Genomic DNA, 21455 nt, shown 5'->3' with positions numbered 1-21455 from the left:
CTATTATAAATAAGGCTGCTATGAACATAGTGGAGCATGTGTTCTTATTACCAGTTGGAACTTCTTCTGGGTATATGCCCAACCCTAACCCCAATGAAGAAGCTAGAGAGAGCACCCAAGGAGCTTAAGGGGTCTGCAACCCTATAGGTGGAACAACAATATGAACTAACCAGTACCCCCAGAGCTTATATCTCTAGCTGCGTATGTAGCAGAAGATGGCCTAGTTGGCCATCACTGGGAAGAGAGGCCACCTTGGTATTGCAAACTTTATATGCCGCAATACAGGGGAATGCCAGGGCCAAGAAGCGGGAGTGGGTGGGTAGGGGAGCAGGGCGGAGGGAGGGTATAGGGAACTTTTGGGATAGCATTTGAAATGTATATAAAGAAAATATCTAATTAAAAAAATAAATAAATAAAAATAAATGCAGGGACTGGAGAGATGGCTCAGCAGTTAAGAGCATGCACTGCTTTTCTAGAGAACTCAAGTTTGGTTGGCAGCACAGCTGGCTCACAACCACCTGTAACTTCAGCTCCAGGGAATGTAGCTTCGTAGTGCACCTGCATACGCAAGCAAATACCTCACAAATACGCGCGCGCGCACACACACACATGACCGATAAAATAATAAAATGCTAAATCTTTTTAAAATAAACTTACAAAAGCCAGGTATGGTATCTTAATACCTTTAATCTCAGCAGTTGGAAGGCAGAGGCAGGTAGACCAATGTTAGAGAGCATCTTGGTCTACATAGGGAATTCCCAAGCAGCCAGGACTGCATAGGAAGACCCTGTCTCACAAACAAAATAAACAACCCATCACTAAGTAGATGTATCAGGGGTTTTGCTAAGATTTCCTATTTCTACACTTACTTCAAAATAATCCATAACTTTTTTTTTCTGAGCATTTTAATGATAGCTGCTTTCCAGTCTCTGTGAGACATTTGTGGCGTTGAGTCCTGGCTTGGACATCAGCTGATTGCTTCTCTGGAATTGTGGCTTTCCCAGCTCCCGGTATTGTGAATGATCTTTGATGAAATCTTGGAAACTGGTGTTATCCTAAGGGACTCTCCCTCCTCTTTAGGTTGCTTTAGCAGGTAGTTGTCCTTTTAGACCACCTTGTGAGGTACAGTTTCATTGGCATGGCAGCTCCAGGGACCCTGCATTACTGCTGTGGTGTGCTACTTGCTACAGTAGATGGTCCTTCCATTGGGCCAGGGCTTGTGTAGTCCTCTGTGGAGAGATGGGTTGTACTGAGTCTCCCTTCCCTTCATTGCCCTTGTAGAACACAGAGTCCTAGCTCTGGTTGACTCTATTTCCCAGTCCTTTGACAAGATGTAGCTTTTGCTGTGGTTTGCTTATTTTCTGTTATTCCTGCAGAAAAATATGCACTGCAGGGCTCTCATGCCTAACCCAAGCATGTGGGATCTAAGACAGCAACCCAGGAGAGTCGCCACAGCGGAGCACTCAAGAACCAAGGTCCCAGTCAGTCTGCTGCTTTCTTCTCAGCTCTCTGGGTTTCCTTGTGGGTACCAAGGGAGAGAAGAGCTGGAGAAAGTGGGTCTGCACTGTCTTGTCTTCACACGGGAAGCCCTGTTGTGCCATCTCATCCTGGTATTTTTTCTTCCCCAGAGTAGGTAATTGTGGGTGGCAGTCCACACAGAAAGCTCCTGGATTTTAGACTGCCAAAAGCTTCCTGTCATTGTGAAGGCTGGTGAGAGGACAGGCTGGGTGTACAAGCAGAGATTATGGGCCAGAAAACACCAGATCCCAGGAGCATACCATGTGTCACATGAGAAGAGGGAGCCCCATTCTCAGAGTCCCTGTCTGGTAGGCCACAGAGTGCCAGGGACTCATAAAACATATGAAGCACAGATGTGGGATTGGACAGGGAGAGAAGGGCAGGAGAAAGGAAGGCAAGGCAGTTTGGGAGAGGAGAAAAGATCAACTTGGGCCTCTGACGTTTCCTGATGGACCCAGGGTAGATGCTTCCCTCTGGAAGCTCTCAGGCCCCACCCAAACTGCGGTGGGTCGGAAACTGCCATAGCACGAAGGGGAGGCCCAGCTGGGCACAGGGCCAGGAAGGATTTGTAGGGAGCAAGGTCCCTGGGTAGAACAGGAGAGAAACACTCAGAGGAGCAGGAGGTGGCTGCTCTCAGCCGTTCCCATCCTAGGATAAAAATACCAGCTTGCAAAATCAGCTGCTAATCTTGTTGCTAGGTAGAGTTCAGCTCCTGAATTGCTATTCTGTGCTAAGTTTGGCTGAACAGCTTTTCCTGGGAATCAGACTCTCTGCCTGCTAGCTGTGGACCCTGGAGGAGGCGCAAGAAGGCAGGCATTTGGCTGTTTATGGGGTATAGCTTGATTATTATCAGCTTTCCCACCCCTAATGACAGACAGACAGACAGACATGAAAAACAGAGGCACAGATCCCACTGAAGTACAGAGAGGAAGATCTGGCCTGTGGGAAAGAACTAGTCTTGGGCCAGCAAGGCTGCCTTCAACCATCTGGAAAGCTGTGGCAAAGGCTGTGCCTTGGATGATTTATAAAGACACACAGCACATAGGGAACTGGACAGAGCCAGCCACGGGCAATGTGACACCGTGGTGATGATCTTGAACTGCAGGGACCTTGGTAATAGGATGGGCATCATGTAGCTCTGGACACCAGGGAAGAGGCTTTCAGGAAAAAGTGCCCTTGTCCCCTCCAGTTTCATCTGCAGGCTCTGCCCCTTCAATCACCTTGGTCGAGGCCTGAGCAGAGGATGCATGGCCTTGTAGCTGAGCATCTGGACAGGGGACAAGAGGAATGGATTGGGAGCTGTGTGAGGGACCCAGAAAGGGCTACGCCAGGGTCTGGTGCTTACAGGGAGATCTTAAGGCCTACTTAAAACATAAAATCAAAATGAGCTAGATCCTGCAAAGGACTCGACATGGCCATGTGAAGGCCACAGGGCCAACCAGGCCACTTGGGGTCTCAGGGCTCATCAGAAGGGGGACTGTGCCACTCAGAGCATCCAGCCCCCTTGGGGTGGGGTGGGGGGTCTTCATGGTCTCTAAGACCTTAGGGACTGCTCTCACTTCTGTTGTTGGGGGCAAGAATCCAGAAAGGGCTCAGGGCTTTGGAAAGGACCTGGGTTTCCCAGGTTGTGTCTATACAGGATCTATACAATAGTGTCATCATTAGCCAGACCTTATTCAACCCCTAGGGACCCCAATGCAGATCTACAGTCCTCATCATGGTCTGCTGCTGTCAGTATCTTCTGTCCAGGTAGGCCACCAGGATGCTCTTAGGAGGACAGTAAACTTCCCATCCCTCTATCTTCCAAGGACAGAAATATGGTCCTTGGTGTCAGAAAGTTATGCTACGCTCTACAGAGAGAGGACTTGAGACCCCCCCACATGCTTTCAATTCCTACCATCCACAAAGACGTCTCATTGAACCAGTCAGTCTATATGTCCAAATCCCAGTTGTAACCTAAGGTGGGCCTGCCAGTAAGTGAGCTCTAACTGAATATGACATCCAGAACAGAAGTTACCCTACTCCTCAACAGCTCTTTCTGTCCCAGGGAACTAAGAATGTCTTTAAGGAGATAGAAGAGGACCAGTGCCTCGTCTTGCCTGTTGCTAGGACTCTGCAGGCTGTCAGTGTTCTTCTTCTTTCCTCAAAGCATCCACTCCCAAGAAGAGACAAAAGTGCTTAAGGTGCTGCTACGACTTTTCCTCCTGTGAATTAATTTGCCAGGGTTAAAGAGGTAGTGGCAGCACTGGAGTGTAAGGCAGGACTGAGAAAACATGGGAAAGAAAAGCTTTTATTCTCTGAAGGGTGGTGTGGAAGAGTAGGGGACGTTTGTTTAATCTAGAACAGTCTCTCGCATGGTGGGGCTCTGGCCGTAGCCAACAGGGCTCTGTGTACTGTGTTTTCTCTCCTAGAAGCAAGAGGCAGAGTGTCAGTGTGTCCTCCCTCATCTGGGCCACCAGCTGCTCTTTTTGTTTGTTCCTTTAATAACAGCTTTATTAAGGTATAATTCACATAGCATAAAGCTCATTGTTTAAAGCATACAATCCGGTGCTTTAGGATGTTCACGGCATTCTGCAGCCCTTGCCACGTCCTAAATTTAGACTGTGTTCTTTACCCCAGGAAGAATCCTGTCTCCACTTGCAGTCAGGCCCCCATCCCTACAACGCCTCATCAGTCAGTCAGCTCACTGATACTGTCTCTGAGTTTACCTACCTCATAGCATAAAGTTGGACTTCTACCACACCGCAAAGAGAAATTAACACAAAATATATTCTGACCTAAATGTAGAGCCCCATAGAGCTCTGAAGAAAACACAAGTATCTTCATGACTTTGGGTTTGACTTGGCTTCTTTGGTATGGCATGGATCAAGCGCTCTTTATTGAAATTAAGACTTTTAATACATCAAAATACATTATCAAGAAGGTAAAGAGTAACCTACACATTCACCTGTAGAATGAAATACAAAGTTTGTGATCATATATCCTATGCATGCTCAAGGTCAAGAATGCAGAAAGAAGCTGGGCATGGTGGCGCACGCCTTTGATCCCAGTTCTCAGGAGGCAGAGGCAAGTGATCTCTGAGTTTGAAGTCACCTGGTCTACAGAGTAAGTTCTAAGACAGCCAGAACTGCATGAGAGAGACCTCATCTCAAAAACATTGTAGAAAGAACCTTTCCTACTCAACACAAAATAAACTAATGAAAATATGGGCAAAGCACATACTTAGACTTGCAGGAGATCAAAGGCGCTAGTGAGGCTGAAAAGAAGTGAGGGCCTCATTACTGCTGGGAGAGATGGGGAAGGCGCAGCTGCTCATGGGAAACAACCTGCCCCTTCCTCCCACTAAACGTGGGGTTCTCATATGAGCAGTCATTCCACTCCTTGGTATATACCCAAAAGAATTCAAACCACTCAGATGGGGACTTGCCGTCAGTGAAGCAGTATTCATGATCACCTAAAGGAGAGAACCCCGAGTGTCTGATAATGTTTGGAGGGTGACAAAGGATGTGGTATATCTGTGTAATGACTCTCATTCTACCATAAAGAAGTTTGGGGGCTGAGGATATGTCCAATTGGTATAATGTGTGCCTAGCTTGTACAAGTCTTGAGTTTGAGCCCCAGCACCAAATTAAACCAGGTCTCATGGCATCTGCGTGTAACCTGAGCACCGAGGGTGGGGGGATCAGAAGACTCAGCTCATTCTCGGCTACATAGTTTAAAGCCAGTCTTAAAGAAATGCTGGGAAGAGGAGGAGGAGGAGGAGGAGGAGGAGGGAGAGGAGGAGGAAGGCGCTTGTTTAGATTATGGTATAGCATGGGCTCTGGCATGGGTGAACCTTGTGGGCATGCTCAGAGAAGCAAGTCAAAGGGAGAGTAAGGTAGGATTTTGCTACTTGAATATTTCAATATTCAGGCAATTCATAGAGACAAATAAGGTAGGTTATGATAACACATGGCTAAAGAGTGCTGTGTGGGACTGGGGATGGTTTTGGAAATATGTGAGTGATGGTTGCATATCTGGTGGAAGTCCTTCATGTCACTTTTTTTCATTGTCTACTTTGATTAAAATTCAAATTTTGTTGTACACTTACTTTATCACTAGTTTTAAGATGTTAAAAAATGTATGAGCATGTATACACACCTGAACCCTAGAGCTCAGGAGCCTGAGGAAGAAGGACTATAGAGAGCCAGCCTAAACTACACAGGGAAGCCCTGTCTCCAAGGAAATAAAATGCAAACAAACAAACTATGCGTGCTGGTTTTGAGACGGACGGCCTAGAGAAGTGAGTCGTCCCTTTAGACTCCATTTCACCTTCTACAGCGGGACTACACGCACTACTTAGCCTGTGAGACTGTTGTCAAAATCAAATGACATAATCCACGTGGCCACTTAGCACAAAGTCTGACTGGTAATGAGTGTTTAATAAGGGGAACCATTGTTGTGTGATCATTTTGCTATGTCTAGAAACACACTGTTTGACACCATCTACAAAAATACATTTCCTGGGACTGGAAAGAGGGCTCAGTGGTTAAAAACACTTCCTGCTCTTGCAGAGGACCTTCATTTGGGTCTCAGGACTCACATGGTAGCTCACAACCATGTTCTGGGGGATGGATGTTTTCTTCTGCCTTTCACCACCACTGGGCATGCACACAGAACATACATGCAGGCAGAACACCTATACAAGTAACAGATATTTTTAAAGCACGTTACCTGCCACACACATAATCCTAGAACGCAGGAGGCAAAGGCAGGTGGATCTCTATGAGGCCGGCCTGATCTATATAGAGAGTTCCAGGCCAGCCATGGTTAAATGGTGAGACCCTGCCTCTGCCTCTGCCTGCATCTCTCTCTCTCTCTCTCTCTCTCTCTCTCTCTCACACACACACACACACACACACACACACACACACGTACATTTCCTTGGGAGCTGGAGAAGTAAGTTGGTGATTAAGTGCTCCCTGCTCTTGCAGAGGTTCTCAGTACCTACCTCTGGTGGCTCACACCTGCCTATATCTCTGTCTCCAGGGGATCTGATCACACATGTGGTATACACACAGAAAGACATGTATATACATAAATACATCTTGGTTAAAGTAATATTCCCCCAGGAGAACATTGAGAATAGCTAGAAAGTCCAGGTTAAGCAATTATTTGAATGGCAGTAGGCGGCTGCCAGCAGCCAGGACTTAATGAGCCACATTTCCAAAGAAGAGAACTAGGCAGCGAGCGCCCGTACCATTTACCCCTGGTTGTCTTTTATTGATGAGACAGAAACTAATCTGAACAGCAATAGACATGCTACCGTGGATGGAGGCAAGCTTAGGAGGACTCAACTCTGCAAAGACCACATGCAGTGCTGAGAACAGAGGAACAGCCGTCCTCAGCGAAGAGCACACTGGTTACCCGATAACAAGTGCTCATCCCTGAAAACACACAGGCACCATCGCATGGATCCAGCAGTTTGCATTTATATATTCAGGAACGCACGCAAAACTCCATGAATTTGAGAGACGGTAAGGGAGGGGATTACTACCTGGGGTTTGGAGGGAGGAACGAGAAGGGGAAGTGATGCTATACCTCAAATACATATGTAATTTTTAAAAAGCAAAGACACACAGAGAGAGACAGAGACAGACAGAGACAGAGAGACAGAGACAAGACACTAGGAATTCAAACATGGGGGCCGCTATGCTAAGGTAAAGAAACTGGAAGAACTTCCAGGAATTTCATGAGGGAGGGAGAAAAGTTTAATTGTAGGGCTGACAAGCCAGCTAGGACCCAAGGGGCCAGGAACCTCAAATGTAAAGGTTTCCCTTGAAACTCTTTCCTGTGCATTAAATCCACATGGTGAGAGGCTAAGAACAATGAAGTCATGAAAAGTGGGATTTTCAATGATCCCATGGTTGTGAGACGGAAATGGGAGTTCAGGGTCTTAACTTGGTCTGTGGAGAGCAACAGCTTAGAGCAGGTTTGAGCAATGGTATTATTGCACAATGAAACTCACCAGGACCACAGCCTTACCTTGGGCCTGATTATGATGGTTGTCTCACACCCTACCTCCTCTAGAAGACAAGGGCAATTCCCGCTGATATATTTTATACATGTATGTGTACATGCATGCATACATATACAGTGTATGTGTAAACAGCTGATATTAGAAGAGATGGACTTAAGTGTTAGTGGAACAGGAGAGGATTAATGGAAGTGAATGGTAGGCCTTGGAGAAACAAGACAGGGCAGTAGAAAACATCAAGGTTAGTACAGATTTTTTTTAAAGATGGAAATACAGAAGAATATCAGACATCTATGGAACATATTGAAAAGCTCTGAAAGACACACTATTGTTGCCAGAGGCCATACTGATGTGAGTGGCCTGTGCTGCCACCCAAGGCTGTGGTGATGCTGAGTCAGTCTATGCTGTTGTTGGAGGCCGTGTCTAGGCCCAAGGTCCTGCTGCAGATGGGGTCTGTGTTGATGTCTGTAGCCCATGATACCACTGATGGCCATGAGGACGACTGAGGTCTGTGCTGCCACCTGAAGCTATGTTCATGTCTGCACTTTGGGTTGCCTCTGAGGTCTTGTCTGTCCATGTTCATGGTCTGTTCTATGGCCAGAAACCATGAGCAAGCTTTGACCCAAGCTCTAGCTGACTGTGAAGAGTAAGGAAGCACCTTTGCAGTGATGTAGATGACTGCAGATGCAGTTGGGAAAGAGAAAGACAGGCGTAAAAGGCTTTTCTGAGGCCTCACCCCTCAGAAAAGTGTCAGCCTAAAAAGCAAGTCATCAAAAAGAACACACAACAGTTATGATAAGGACGCTGAAGTGCAGCTCTCCCACACCAACGGCTCCAGACAGGGTGCAGGAGACGAGGACTCAGTTCTTCCCTGGGTGGCCCTGGGAGTTTGACCTTGCTCCTGTATGTATATGAGCAGCTCAATTCACCAAGCTCCGGTATGTATATGAACAACTCAAATTTGACTTTTGAAAAAATTTTGTTGGGGTGGGAGGTCCCAAAGTTGGGAATGGGGCAGACATGGAAAGACTGGGGTGTGAGAGTGATGGAGGTACAAGGTAAAATTCCCAAAGAATCAATACAAATATTGTGAAAAAAATTAAAATATGCATAATACAGAGGCGTGTAAGACATGTATGGGGTGTACTGAAAAGAGACATAGTTGAAGTCTCAGATACAAGAAAAATGATAACTAAGAAGTGATGTTAGATTATGATTATTTTAGAAACAAAAGAAAGCCATCAGCTCACAAATGGAAGAGAACCAGTGAACTCAAGCAGGATACACTCCGTCTCTAAGGAAGCAGAGCCGTCACACTCTGATGGACAGCAGGCGCACACTCAGAAGACAGGAACACACTTAGACTGTTGAGGAAGATAACTGCCAACCTAGAATTTCTTAGAATCCTGTAATGGAAACATTTTTTTTTAAATTTGAAGATAAATTTTTAGGGAAAAAATTAAAACTGAGTACATGACACTCTTCAGGCCTCTCTTCTCTGGGGATCACTCCTACAAAGCAGCACTAGCGTGCAAGCAGTAACAAGTAAGAAAACAACTAAAACATAATCAAGGCTGATGGGGAATAAAATAAAAAATAAAATCTATTTAATCAAACACAGGGAACAAAGGAAAAATAATACAAAACATGTAGCTGATAAAAATAGAAGAAAAATTACTTAGTGGGTAGAAAATAAAGTATACCAGAAAGAACATTAAACATCAGCTGATTAAATATTTCACACAAAAGATCATGGTAGTCCAAAGGGAAAAAAAAAAGCCACGTTACCATAAGTGGTATGTCTTAATAAAGACACAGAAGGTAAAAGCAGAAAGATGGAAACTATACCCAGTCAGCTATCAGGAGGTTAAATATATAACCTCTTGATACATAGGCCATCCTTGTAGACCACATTTTACATAAGCAGTCTGATCGTATTGTCTGCTGCATCTTCCATAAATACCAAGCATCTTAACTAATAGAGGAGGGTGTTCTCATAGCCCTGGTGTCTGGAAGTCTCAGATGCGTGGGAAGGGCTGGTTTCTCTGGGGCCTCTCCTTGGCATGGGAAAAGTGTCTTCCTGTGCCCTCATGTGGTTGTCCCTCTGCATGCCTGTGTCTAAATCTGTTTCTTCTAAAGACGCCTGCCAGGTTAGTTAGTGTCCACCATGCTGACTTCATTTTTACCTTAAGCAATTCCTCAATGTCACATTCCAAGGCACTAGGTTAGGATCTCAGTCAGTTTACAGGAAGCACAACATTTAGAAGCCGACTCTGCCGCAGCATGCTGAGATCCTCAGCTGTGTAACATTGTGGGGCAGGACGGCACAGGCTCCGCAGTTGCCTCCCAGGAGTCTATTCAGGGTGATTCTTTCTGGAACATACAGCACTCGCGCCAATTCAGCCTTTCAAGCAAACCATGAACCCAAACAGAACTGGTTAGATAAAATAGGCACTAAGAGAATAAGGATAGCTAGAGATGGAGACATACCATGGCGGTGAAGGGGTGTAGTCACCAGACATCTTTAAAATTTCACATGAACTTGGTAACTTCATAGCATAAAGTTGACAATCTTCAAGTGAGGAATAGAAGCTTTGGCAGCCACAGTAGACAATTTTAACTCACCTCCCAAATGAAATGAGAGAACAGGCAGACAACAAGAATCAGCAAAGAGTCTGAGTAACGTGCTTAACAACTTGGTGTGCTTGGCACATTTAGAACACCATTCCCAGGAATGACAGAATACACATTATTTTCCAGTGCATATGGAGCATTACGAGAACTGATCATATGGCTGAGCCATAAGTTTCAACACATTTTTAAGGATTAGAATTATTCAGATCATGTCCCAGGAATAGAAGGGAACTTTTCTTGTTCTGTTAAAGAGAGGCTATAAAAAAGCTACTTTAATGATGAAATATTTAAACGTTTCCCCTGAGACTCGGGCCGGGGTGGGGAATGCAGTGCCCACTGGAGTTCTGGGCTGTACAGAAGGCCACCCCCACCCACAGTGGACATATTGCAAGACCCCTGGCAGATGCCCAAGGCCATACATAGCAAGAAACCATATATACTGTGTGTTTTCCTTTGTGCTCTGAAGCATATAGGGAGTCAGGGGTGGAAGCACGGGTAATGTATACAGCGTGGTACACTAAACAAAGCACAGTGCAAACCAGTGGAGATGGGGATAATGATGGCAACTCAAAGTGTCCTTGAGAGAGTGGTGTGACCGTGGGCATGAGTCTGTCAGGGACTCACGTCTTTTTCTTGCTGCTGTGTCCTGCCTGAAACAATTGCTTTCTGGGTTTTGTCCAGGTTTATGGCTATTTATAGGGGGCGAGGCTACACTGGAACGAGCCGGTCCATAATACAGGACAGTTATAAGCAACTCCCGATAGAGGCGATGATGCCCTGCTTGCTGGCACTGCTCCCCCCTTGAGCAGTGTTCCACCTGGCCGTGGCCTACTGCCCTCCTGGCATGGCTGCCTTGAGCCCCCGTGACAGACCTTGCAGATATGTCCTTCCCTCTGGTTCTGATGGGCTCTGTTTGCTTCTCTTTGTGTTTTCACTCACCTCTTCCTCAGGCCACCTGCTCCACGCTGCATCTTCAGAGACCCAGCTGGCCTTTGCCTCCTCCTGTGATATTCCTCACTGCAGTTCCGGCCTCCTCCTGTGGCTGATCCTGGGATACTCTGGAAGATCTCCTTTTCACCTGATCCCGTGGGGATGGGTGTCTGTACTTCCTAAGCAGAATTTCCTGCTGATCCCAAGCCTCTTACTCTTGCTTTTCATCTAGCTGCCTGCATACCAGGAAAGCAAGAGTGATCCACACTGCCCGTTCCCCTCTACTACTTACATTCCCCTCTAGCTACCACATCCTGCTTTCAAGATACCTTCCAACCAGAGACCAGAGTCCCCTGCCAATAGATGGCAGCCATTATTAATAAGGTTAGTGACCCCAAAGGTGAGGCCATTGTAAGTACTCACCTTGTGTTGTATTGTAGAAGTGTAAACACAATGACAGGGTATGGCTTGGGCCTCCGTCAGCACTTCACCTTGTGCTATAGAGGCTTGACTAGGAGGAATGTAAGGGGGCACTGAAAAGACCCTGGGGGCCCCAGGTTCCACGCGATCCCCACAGGTGCTAATTGTGCTGACTGTGCAAAACTGGAGTCACCTGGGAGGAGGGAACTCCGTTGAAGGATTGCCTCCCTCCGATTGTTCTTTGGGCAAGTCTGTAAGGTATTTTATTGATTGACAGTTGATATGGGAGGGCCTAGTGGGCAGTGGTACCCCTGGGCACTTGGTCCTGGGATGTTTAAGAAAGTAAGAGAGCAAGCCAATAAGCACGGCTTTCCCACAGTCTCTGCTTCAGTGCCTGCCCTGAATTCTGTCAGCGATGGACTGTTCTGTCCAAGTACAAACCACATAAACCCTTCCCTCCCCAAGACACTCTCAGCCACTGGTTTCTCTTTTTTCCACAGCAAAAGAACAGAACTAATACACTGATGATCCAAGCAGAGAGCAGGGCCACTGTGATAGGAACTAAATAATGGTGTAGTCGCTGCCACTGTACCCCAGGCCACAGGAGCATCTGAGACTGGGGAGTGCCTTGACCTGATGGCTAACCCCACCATGGCCATATGAGGGTTACTCACTGGCTGCTGTGAGGTGTGGCCCCCTGGCCTGAAGGCTGAGGCTCCAGCAGAAGTCTTGTAGTCTGGGTATGTAACTAATGTTCAACTAGGCCAGAAACTGGGGGACATTCAGAGAGGATCACAGAAAGGGAGGCCTAAGACCTCAGCCAACATTGGTGCAGATATGTCATGGATGCTGTGTGCCAAGACACTGCATGGCCTTCATCTTTGACTCCCTTGGTCCCTTGAGCCCAGGTGGAAGTAGAGCAAAGCTGAGGACATCAAGAGATCTCTGTCTCTTGTACCAAACTCCCTAGAACAGAGCAGGCCACATGTAGGGTGTAGCCTGGCAGAGGTCACTGTGCTCTTAGGCAGGAGGTCAGGCAGGGCCACGTCACTCTGGGAACTTGTAGGACCCATTCATTGCCCCTTCCTCTACCTCCCTGATCCTGCCAGGACTTCTGAGTCGTAAGGTCAGTGCAGGAGACCCAGAGGCTCTTCCAAAGTGCTGCTCTCAGTCAACTAGGAGAATCACTGAAGGACACAGGAAGGGGCCTGTGGCTCTCGGAGAAGGAAGTGAGTTTAAGCCTGGCACTGCCACCCCAGTCACCTGGGAGCTCAGGGAAGATTGGAATTTCATTTAGTTCTGGCCAGCTTTAAAAACCTAGTGAGATCCTATCTCAAAACAAGTTTTAAAAGGTCTGGAGAGAGGTCTGGGATGTATGAGGCCCTGGCTCAGTCCTGTGTACTGCAAAGAACAACACAGTGCCTACCACTTTCCACTCCAGAGGACACCAAAATCTTAAAGGGGAGATGGTAGAGCCCCCATGAGTTACCTCTGGGGAAAAAGGCCCCATGACCTCAGGTATATCCCTGTGCATTTGAGACAGACTCGTCCCTACATGTGGTTTGCTCGGGGCCTCATTCTGGCCAGTACTGGAGAGGGAGGCAGGCAATGGGATCCCCACAGCCTCCCACTGTCTCCCTTGCTGCTGTTGGCTGTCAGGCAGCTTCCTTAGCCGCAGACTAGGATGAGAAGCAAGGAAGGCAGCCCCGCTGTTGTGTGCCGGCCATCACCCAACACTGAATGTATGTCCCTGCCAGCAGCTTTTCCTAATTACGGTGGCTGTGTACAAATTGCATTACATTTGTCTTCCTCCACAAGAAAGGCTCCCGCGTTCACAAGCCTTCACCCTCCTTGCATATCACGTGGCTGACAGTTGCCTCCTATTGCGGGACTCTCTGCCAGGCCTGTCCCCTGTGGGGGGCAATTTGGGCTGTTTCCAGTTTTCTTGGTTATAAATAGCACTGCTGTGCATATCTTCATTACAAATTCCCTCCTTACCGTGAAACCCAGAGCTACAGAGCCTACAGGCATCCGGAACTCAGGCTCACTACCACACAAACCCTTAACAGACCTGGAGACCTCAGCCATGTGCTTCTTGGATGCCACAAACCAGAACCTGATGCTCAATGTTTCTTCAGTTCACAAGCAGAAAGGAAAACTACAAATGTCCTCTCTATCACTGTCTCCCTCAACTTTCTATACCTTAGGATTTAAAGATCTCTTTGTATGTTTGGGGCTGAGGGAAATCAGGGCCCTGGTGGCAAAGAGAGATGCTTTCTTCAAAAGGTTAAAAACATACGTGTGTGTGTGTGTGTGTGTGTGTGTGCAGGGAGGAAGAGAAGGAAAGAGTCAGAGAAAGACAGAGAGAGACAAAGAGAGACAGAGAGAGAAGCAGAGATCAGAGAGACGGGGAGGGAGGGGGAGAAAGAGCACGACTGAGCGTGAGAGTTCAGGAGGATGCTGGGATCTGAACCCTAACCCTCTTGCTAGGGCATCAAGCACTCTTACCTCTGAGCCGGCTCCTCACCCCACCTCACCCAGGGCTGGCTCCTCCTCTCCGCCTTTTAATACTCACACTATTGGGTTTTTTTGTTTGTTTGTTTTTTGGTTTTTTGTTTTGTTTTGTTTTTTGTTTTGGTTTTTGGGACAGGGTTTCTCTGTGTAGCCCTGGCTGTCCTGGAACTCACATTGTAGACCAGGCTGGCCTCGAACTCAGAAATCCGCCTGCCTCTGCCTCCTGAGTGCTGGGATTAAAGGCGTGCGCCACCACGCCCAGCACTATTGTTTTTTTTTAATGTGCAAATATAGTACATAATACATTCTTACTGTGCAAAGTCCAAAATTTATTCTGTGGGTTTTTTTTTCCTTTTGAAATCAGTATGAATAGTTTGATTGAATTTCAACTACATTTTCTTATTATTGGTGAAATGAACTTCATGCAGGAGTCCCTGAGTATCAGTGAGACAAGGGCACCAGGGCCCCGAGCAGATACCAGGATCTCAAATGCTCAATTCCCTTCTATAAAGTGGTATAAGCCACGGGGCGGAAGTCTCCCTCTCTCTTCCTGTTCTCCACCATGGCGCAAGATCAAGGGGAAAGAGCGGAGACAGACTGACCCGGGCAGCCAAGGTGCTGGAGAGCTCACAGGCCAGACCCCGGTGCTCTCCAAAGCTCGATACACCGCCAGGTCCTTTGGCATCCGGAGAAATGAGAAGATCGCTGTTCACTGCACAGTCCGCGGAGCCAAGGCAGAGGAAATTCTGGAGAAAGGCCTGAAGGTACGAGAGTATGAGTTGTGGAAAAATAACTTCTCGGATACTGGAAACTTTGGTTTTGGAATTCAAGAACACATTGACCTGGGCATCAAATACGACCCAAGCATTGGGATCTACAGCCTGGACTTCTATGTGGTGCTGGGTAGGCCAGGGTTCAGCATCGCAGACAAGAAGCACAGAACAGGCTGCATTGGGGCCAAACACAGAATCGGCAAGGAGGAGGCCATGCGCTGGTTCCCGCAGAAGTATGATGGGATCATCCTTCCTGGAAAATAAACTTTATCCAAAAAGCCAATAAAATTTTCTCAGAAATGCAATCAATCAATCAATCAATCAATAAATAAATAAAATAAAGTGGTATAGAATTTGTATAAAGCCCACACGGATCCTCCCGAAGACTATTTCTGTGTACTCATTTTTGTTTGTGTGTGTAGATGTCGACTCTGTTCCCTTAGTTTGGAGGCAGAGTCTTGTTTCTACCCTGGCACTGTATAACTCTAGACCAGCTGGCCTGTGCTTTGCCCTAATTCTCCTGTCTCTGCTTCCCATCTCTCCCAGAAGCCCTGGGCCTGAAGATGTGTTCTACTACACAGGCTTCCGTTTGTTATAGTTGTTTGTGGTTTTGGTTTTTCGAGACAGGGTTTCTCTGTGTAGCCCTGGCTGTCCTGGCACTCACTCTGTAGACCAGGCTGGCCTCAGACTCAAAGATTTGCCTGTCTCTGATTCCCAAGTGCTGGGATTAAAAACATGCCCACCACTACTGCCCCTGCTGGCTTGTTTTTTGTTTTTGTTTTTAAATATGAGTTCCAGGATTGAACTCAGGTTGTCAGGCTTGCAGGGCAAATGCTTTTTACCTGCTGAGCCATCTCCCTTACAGACTTCAGGTCCTCTCCCCGTGGCTCTCATGCCCAATGCAGTGCAATGCTGTACGAGTTGGTAATACTCTCCATGCATAGACAGTGATAACAAAGAGAGATGTCTGGATGTTTAGTACAGATGCATTGTATAAAAAATTGTTTTCAATTTGTTTATTTATTTAATGTATGTGAGTACACTGCAGCTGTCTTCAGACACACCGAAGAAGGCATCAGATCCCATTACAGATGGTTGTGAGCCACCATGTGGTTGCTGGAAATTGAACTGAGCCATCTCTTTACCACCACCACCCCAAATATTATTGATCAGTGGTTTGTTGAAGACAAACCTACAGACACTACCTGTTCCCGACATCCCTCCTTCCATCTCTCCCTCCCTACTTGTGCTCTCTCCCTCTGTCTCTCTCTGTCTCTTTGTCATCCCTCCCTCCCTCCCTCCCTCCCTTCCTCTGCTTTTCCTCCTCCTTCTCTACTTCTTTTTTCTTTTTATTTTGTTTTGAAATAGGGTTTTTCTGTGTAACAGAGCCCTGGCTGTCTGGGACTCACTTTGTAGACCAGGCTTGTCTTGAATTCCCAGAGATCCTCTGGAGTGCTGGGATTTAAGGCAAGAATGTTGCTTTTACTTGCTAATTTCTATCTAACATTGTCAAGCCCTGCCCTTCCACTTTTTTCAGGCTGTTTTGCTTTGTTTCTAGTTTGAGCTAGAAACCATAGGTTATGTCTGATCTTACTGGTTTCCTGCTAAGTGCACACTAGTGCAGGGCTTCTCTGAGTGTGGCCTTGGCCATGGCCAGGGCTCACAGTAGCAATCTCTCTCTCTCTCTCTCTCTCCCCTTCTTTCCTTCGTTGTTGTTGTTGGTGGTGTAGAGACTGACAGCAATGTAAAAATTAAGGAGTAACCAAAGGAGACTCGGTTGACTGAGCAGGGACGTTAGCTGACAAGGGCTATGGAAAAGAGTCGTAGGAACATACACAGAAAGAATGTTTGTGCTGAGCAGTGATGGCGCACACCTTTAATCACAGCACTCAGGAGGCAGAGGCAGGTGGATTTCTGAGTTCGAGGCCAGCCTGGTCTACAGAGTGAGTTCCAGGACAGCCACTGTCCTGGAACTTATTTGTGTAGAATTTGTTGAGAGTTCTTCTGTCTCCTAACTCTTGCTTTGTGTGAATGGGGAACAGGATAGTCACCATATAGTATCACAACCTGAGTGTACACTTCATGTAATTTTTAGGTTGAGGTATGACTTACAGACATAATCTCATGGAATTAATGTAAATTACATTTACATAAAACGCACCAATTTGATGTTTCCAACATCTTGGGCAAATGTATTCACTCATGTAACCATGGAAAAGAGAAAGAACATTCTGTCGATTCTATTGTGCCCGCTGGTCCAGCCTGGTCATGCTGTGCCCTCTGCAGTGAGTGACAATGGCTGTTCTGAATCTGTACTGGAGCTCTTCAGTGCTACCTTAGGTCTGAGACCTGCGTGTGCTAGGAGTGTGCCAGTAAGTAGTCTTTTTGACTCACACCAGCTTGCTCACCTGCGCTCATCCTAAGTCTCAGCTGCATCAATAGAATGACTATAAACATTCTTATACAAATTTCATTCTCTCTGATTTTTATGACAGATTTCTATTTCTTCAGGTAAATACCTTAAGAGGGGAACTGATAGTTGGCAGGGCAGATAGCTGTTTAGTTTTATAAAAACCATCACACTGTTCCTCAGAGTGGCTATCCTGTGTTTATGGACACAATCTAATAGTCATAAGCGCTGACTGACACCAGATATTAGCTCCTAGTACTAAGTAAACCTAGGAAAGAGTTGCTGCACACTCTTCTGTCCTCCTCCATGTGCTCCCTGTCCTCCTGTGCTCCCCTGTCCTCCTCCATGTGCTCCCTGTCCTCCATGTCTCCCTGTCCTCCTCCATGTGCTCCCCTGTCCTACTCCATGTGCTCCCTGTCCTCCATGTGCTCCCTGTCCTCCTGTATGTGCTCTCATTCTCCTCTACTTGCTTCCCTGTCCTCCTCTATCAAACCTGCTTGGACAAGGAGAGGACGGCTGGATCATGATATGATGTCAGAACTCAAGAAAGCACTTACTTTAGATAGACAGCAGAGCAGACTGTGCAGGCAGCCTGAAAACCTTGTGGTTTCCTGACCACCATGGTGGTCATTTCTGTCCTTGTCAGCCTAGCTGCAGCAGCAGACTTATGTCTGTGGTGGGACGACAGCCCCAGGCCCAGCCCCAGCCCCAGCCCCAGGCCTCTTGTCTTGCCTATGGGTAGAGGCTGTGCAGTATAGCAGGGGAGGTGGCTCCAGTGCAAGTGCCCAGCCTCTCCTCCCCCAGTGAGAAGGGAGTTCCCATGCTGGCAAGCCCCAGTGTTCAGTAAGGAGGAGCTGAGGCTGTCCTTGGCCCCTCCTGGTCATTTGGACATGCCCTGTCACTATAGTCACTGCTGCTAGTATAACTCATTGGGTCGTGTTGAGCTGGGATGGTGTCATGTGTTCTACTTCCAGTCCTGATGCTGTTCCAAGAGAACAGAGGTAACGTCAATCAGAATAGTCATGGTGAGGTCACACTGAAAGGGTCCAACTCACCAAGGGTCCAGGAAGTACCAGGAGTGTTCCAGAGAGCCTCAACCAGACAGAAGCCTAGGCAGGGCACCGGAGGAGTGGCACTAAGCAAGTGACACCAAGCTGCAGCCTAGGAGTGCGGCTACACTCTCTCTCTCTCTCTCTCTCTCTCTCTCTCTCTCACACACACACACACACACACACACACACACACACACACACCGCCCAGGATTATGGTCTGCTGTCTTCTGGACATGGTGGTACCCACCTCAAGCTTGGTGATTGACGACCAGGAGTAAGTCTGAGGTTTCTGCCTGGTGTCCTCAGGTTGAACCTGAGCCAGGCCTGTGATGTTGCTTGGAGCTGACTAGAGAGCTCTACCATGTTGCAGTTGACCATAGTGGTGGGCTCACATCTGTTAGAGAACTCAGATACCAGAGTCTACTACAGAGGAGCCACCAACAAAACCCAGTGGGCGCTTTTCTGGCTCAGTCTTCCTATTCTTTTCTTTAAACACATGAGCCCATCCCACCCACAGGGCCTTAGCATAGCTGCCTCTTCTGCTAACATCTTTTCCCCTTAAGTTCTTAACATCATTCTCTCCACATCACCCAAAGCTTCACTTACATGTCACCACCACAGAAAGTCTCCATGGACACTCTGAAATCAGGTCCTGTCACCCTTGAGCAGGTCTCTTGCTTTAAATCTGTACAGACTAGCCTCTCCTCTCTAATCAAAAAGTGTGTGTGTGGGGGGGGCGGGTAGTTCCAAGGCCTCCAGTGGCCACAGAACTGAACCTTATGTGTTGTTTGCTCCCATACATGCATCCAACATAGCATGGAGATGCAGGACCAAAGGCTGATGATTCACAGCCAGAGCAGAATGGAGTGCAACCATGCTCTACCCACAATTGCATGTGATTGAAAACATAAGGATTGTTTCTTTCCACAATGTATCATGTAGCATTGGGGGACTGGGTAATTGGAGGCACTGAGATTGTGGAAAAGCAAGCAGTCGTCGTAGGGGCGGGCATCATTGTGTGTCAAGCATCACTGTGGAAAGCCGTTCTGTGCTCTTGTCAATTTGAACGTATAAGCCCTGTAGGCACAACTACCTTGTCATTCTCTGGTGTGAGTCCGTGCCTAGGCAAGTCCATGCACACAGCTGGCACCCAGCAACTGCACGGAGAGCGCCAGAGGTCCCTCTTCAGCATTATAGTTGAAGGTACTAGTTATGAAGACAGATCTGGATACCAAGACAGGACTAGCTTTGTGATCCAAAGCTGGTCAGTCTGTTGTTGCCATGACCACCACCAATACCCTTACCACCACTGCCCCACCAATACTGCTAATATCACCGCCATCACCACTACTACTGCCACTACCTTGTATTCCTACCACATTGTCCTAAACGGACTGATGTGTTCCGGGCCAGCAGATTGGGGATTGGTAAACTCTGGTCTTCCTGCTCAGAAGACATGGCCAGATGACTGGGCAGGTTGCTGTAACTGTGAGAGGAGGGAATGGTAACATACTCCTGTACTGCAGCAGACCCTGGAGGTAAAGGCATCAGGAAAGTGGGGATTTTCTTTGGGAGAATGAGCCCCATGTGCATCACTTGTGGCTCTGCAGATGTGATGCTTGTTGCTATGGTGACTGTCCTAACAATAACCTTCCAGAACCGATATTCCCCACAACCACCCCAGCTGCCACCTGGGAGGGAGAACCCTCCTTGCTTACAAAAGTGAGCCCAAAAGGGCAAAGTGGGAGGTGGAGATGACATGGGGTGGGGGTGGAGATGGGGGTGGGGCTGGAAGGCGGGGGAAGAGGTTGGATGAGGGAGGAGTCTGTGCCTCTGATCCAGAGCTGAAGCCCCATGCGAAGGCTTCTGGGGTTCAAAAGCAGAAAAAGTCACAGCTGGAAACCTTTCTCCTTCCCAACCTAGTCATTCTGCTAGGGAGGAATCCGCTGGGTCTGAAGGTAGAGTGTGGGCTGTGCTGTCTGGGCAAGGATAGCCTGCGTGCGGCGCCGAGCCATGCCGTGCGGGCGGGCGGGCGGCAGCTCACCTCCTCCCATTGTGTAACGCTGGATCCTCTGCCTTTCCTGACCCAGCCAGGTGACTCCAAGTGTTGCCTCTAATGCTTCAGTCTGGAGGAGGGGCTTCGGGGATGTCCAGGTGCTCACAGTAACAGAGTAGGGGGAGAGGCCTGGGACACAGTGGGCTTCAAACTGCACTCTTTAGTGACTGCAATTCCGTGTGTAGCACGGCCTACCCAGTTTTGAAAGGTGACAACAAAAGAGTACCCAGAGTGTTGCTGTGTCCTCGCCCGGTGTGTACATTTGTGTGTTTTTGTGTACATGTGTATTGTGTGCTTATGTGCTTGTTTTTGTATATGCATATTTGCATATGTATGTTCATGGATTTTTTTTTTTTTTCTGAGACAGGGTTTCTCTGTGTGGCTCCTGGCTGTCCTGGAATCCAAGCTGGCCTCAAACTCAGAGATCACCTGCTTCTGCTTCCCCAGTGCAGGGATTGAAGGCGTGCACCACCAACCACTTGGCTGTGTGTATCTTTGTGTGAAAATAAAGGTGGAGGTGGGAGGGCTTTATGGACAGTCCCAGCCACTCCTCTTTTTTGTGACTTTATTTTTATCTTATGAATGTGTGTTTATGTATGTGCTCATGTGCACACATAAGAAGTGTAGACCAGAGGTCAATGCCTGTCTTCCTTGGTCACTTTCCAACTCTATTTTTTATTTGAAACAGGGTTTTTCACTGAAACTGGAGCTTGCCAATCTAGCTAAACTGGCTGGCCAGTAAGCCCCAGGAATCTTCTGCTGTCCTTCCCTAGTGCTGGAACCACAGGCTTGTGCTTTCTCACATCCGTTCTGGGGATCGAACTTGGGTCCTTGGCTTGCACAGCAAGCCTTCCCTCCAGCTCCCACACTCCTTTCCGAGTGCTGGAGGAAGGGTGTGTGACTTGGTAGCCTAAAGACAGCCTAACTCCTGGAGGGGTGCAATTGGGTTTCATTTGTTTTGCTAATTATATTCTGCTGTTCAGCCCTGCCTCCTTCTCCCACCATAACTCAGAAGGAGCCAATGCAGCTGCCCTCAGCAGCACTATGGGAGGCAACATCAGCCCCAAGAGCAAGCCTGGCCTTCACTCTCACCCCACTCTTCCCGTGCCCATCGCATGGCCCAGCGGCGCAT

The 21455-nt window shown here is 47.6% G+C and overlaps 1 pseudogene; it reads left to right on the top strand.

Moving 5' to 3' along the window:
- Positions 1-7197: 7197 nt before the first annotated feature.
- Positions 7198-15105, top strand: LOC110306268 (annotated as a pseudogene).
- Positions 15106-21455: the final 6350 nt, after the last annotated feature.

Source organism: Mus caroli, chromosome 11 (assembly GCF_900094665.2).
Source record: "Mus caroli chromosome 11, CAROLI_EIJ_v1.1, whole genome shotgun sequence".
Classification (NCBI taxonomy): domain Eukaryota; kingdom Metazoa; phylum Chordata; class Mammalia; order Rodentia; family Muridae; genus Mus; species Mus caroli.
The sequence above is the reverse complement of the archived record's forward strand: the minus strand, read 5'-3'. Positions and strand labels throughout refer to the sequence as shown.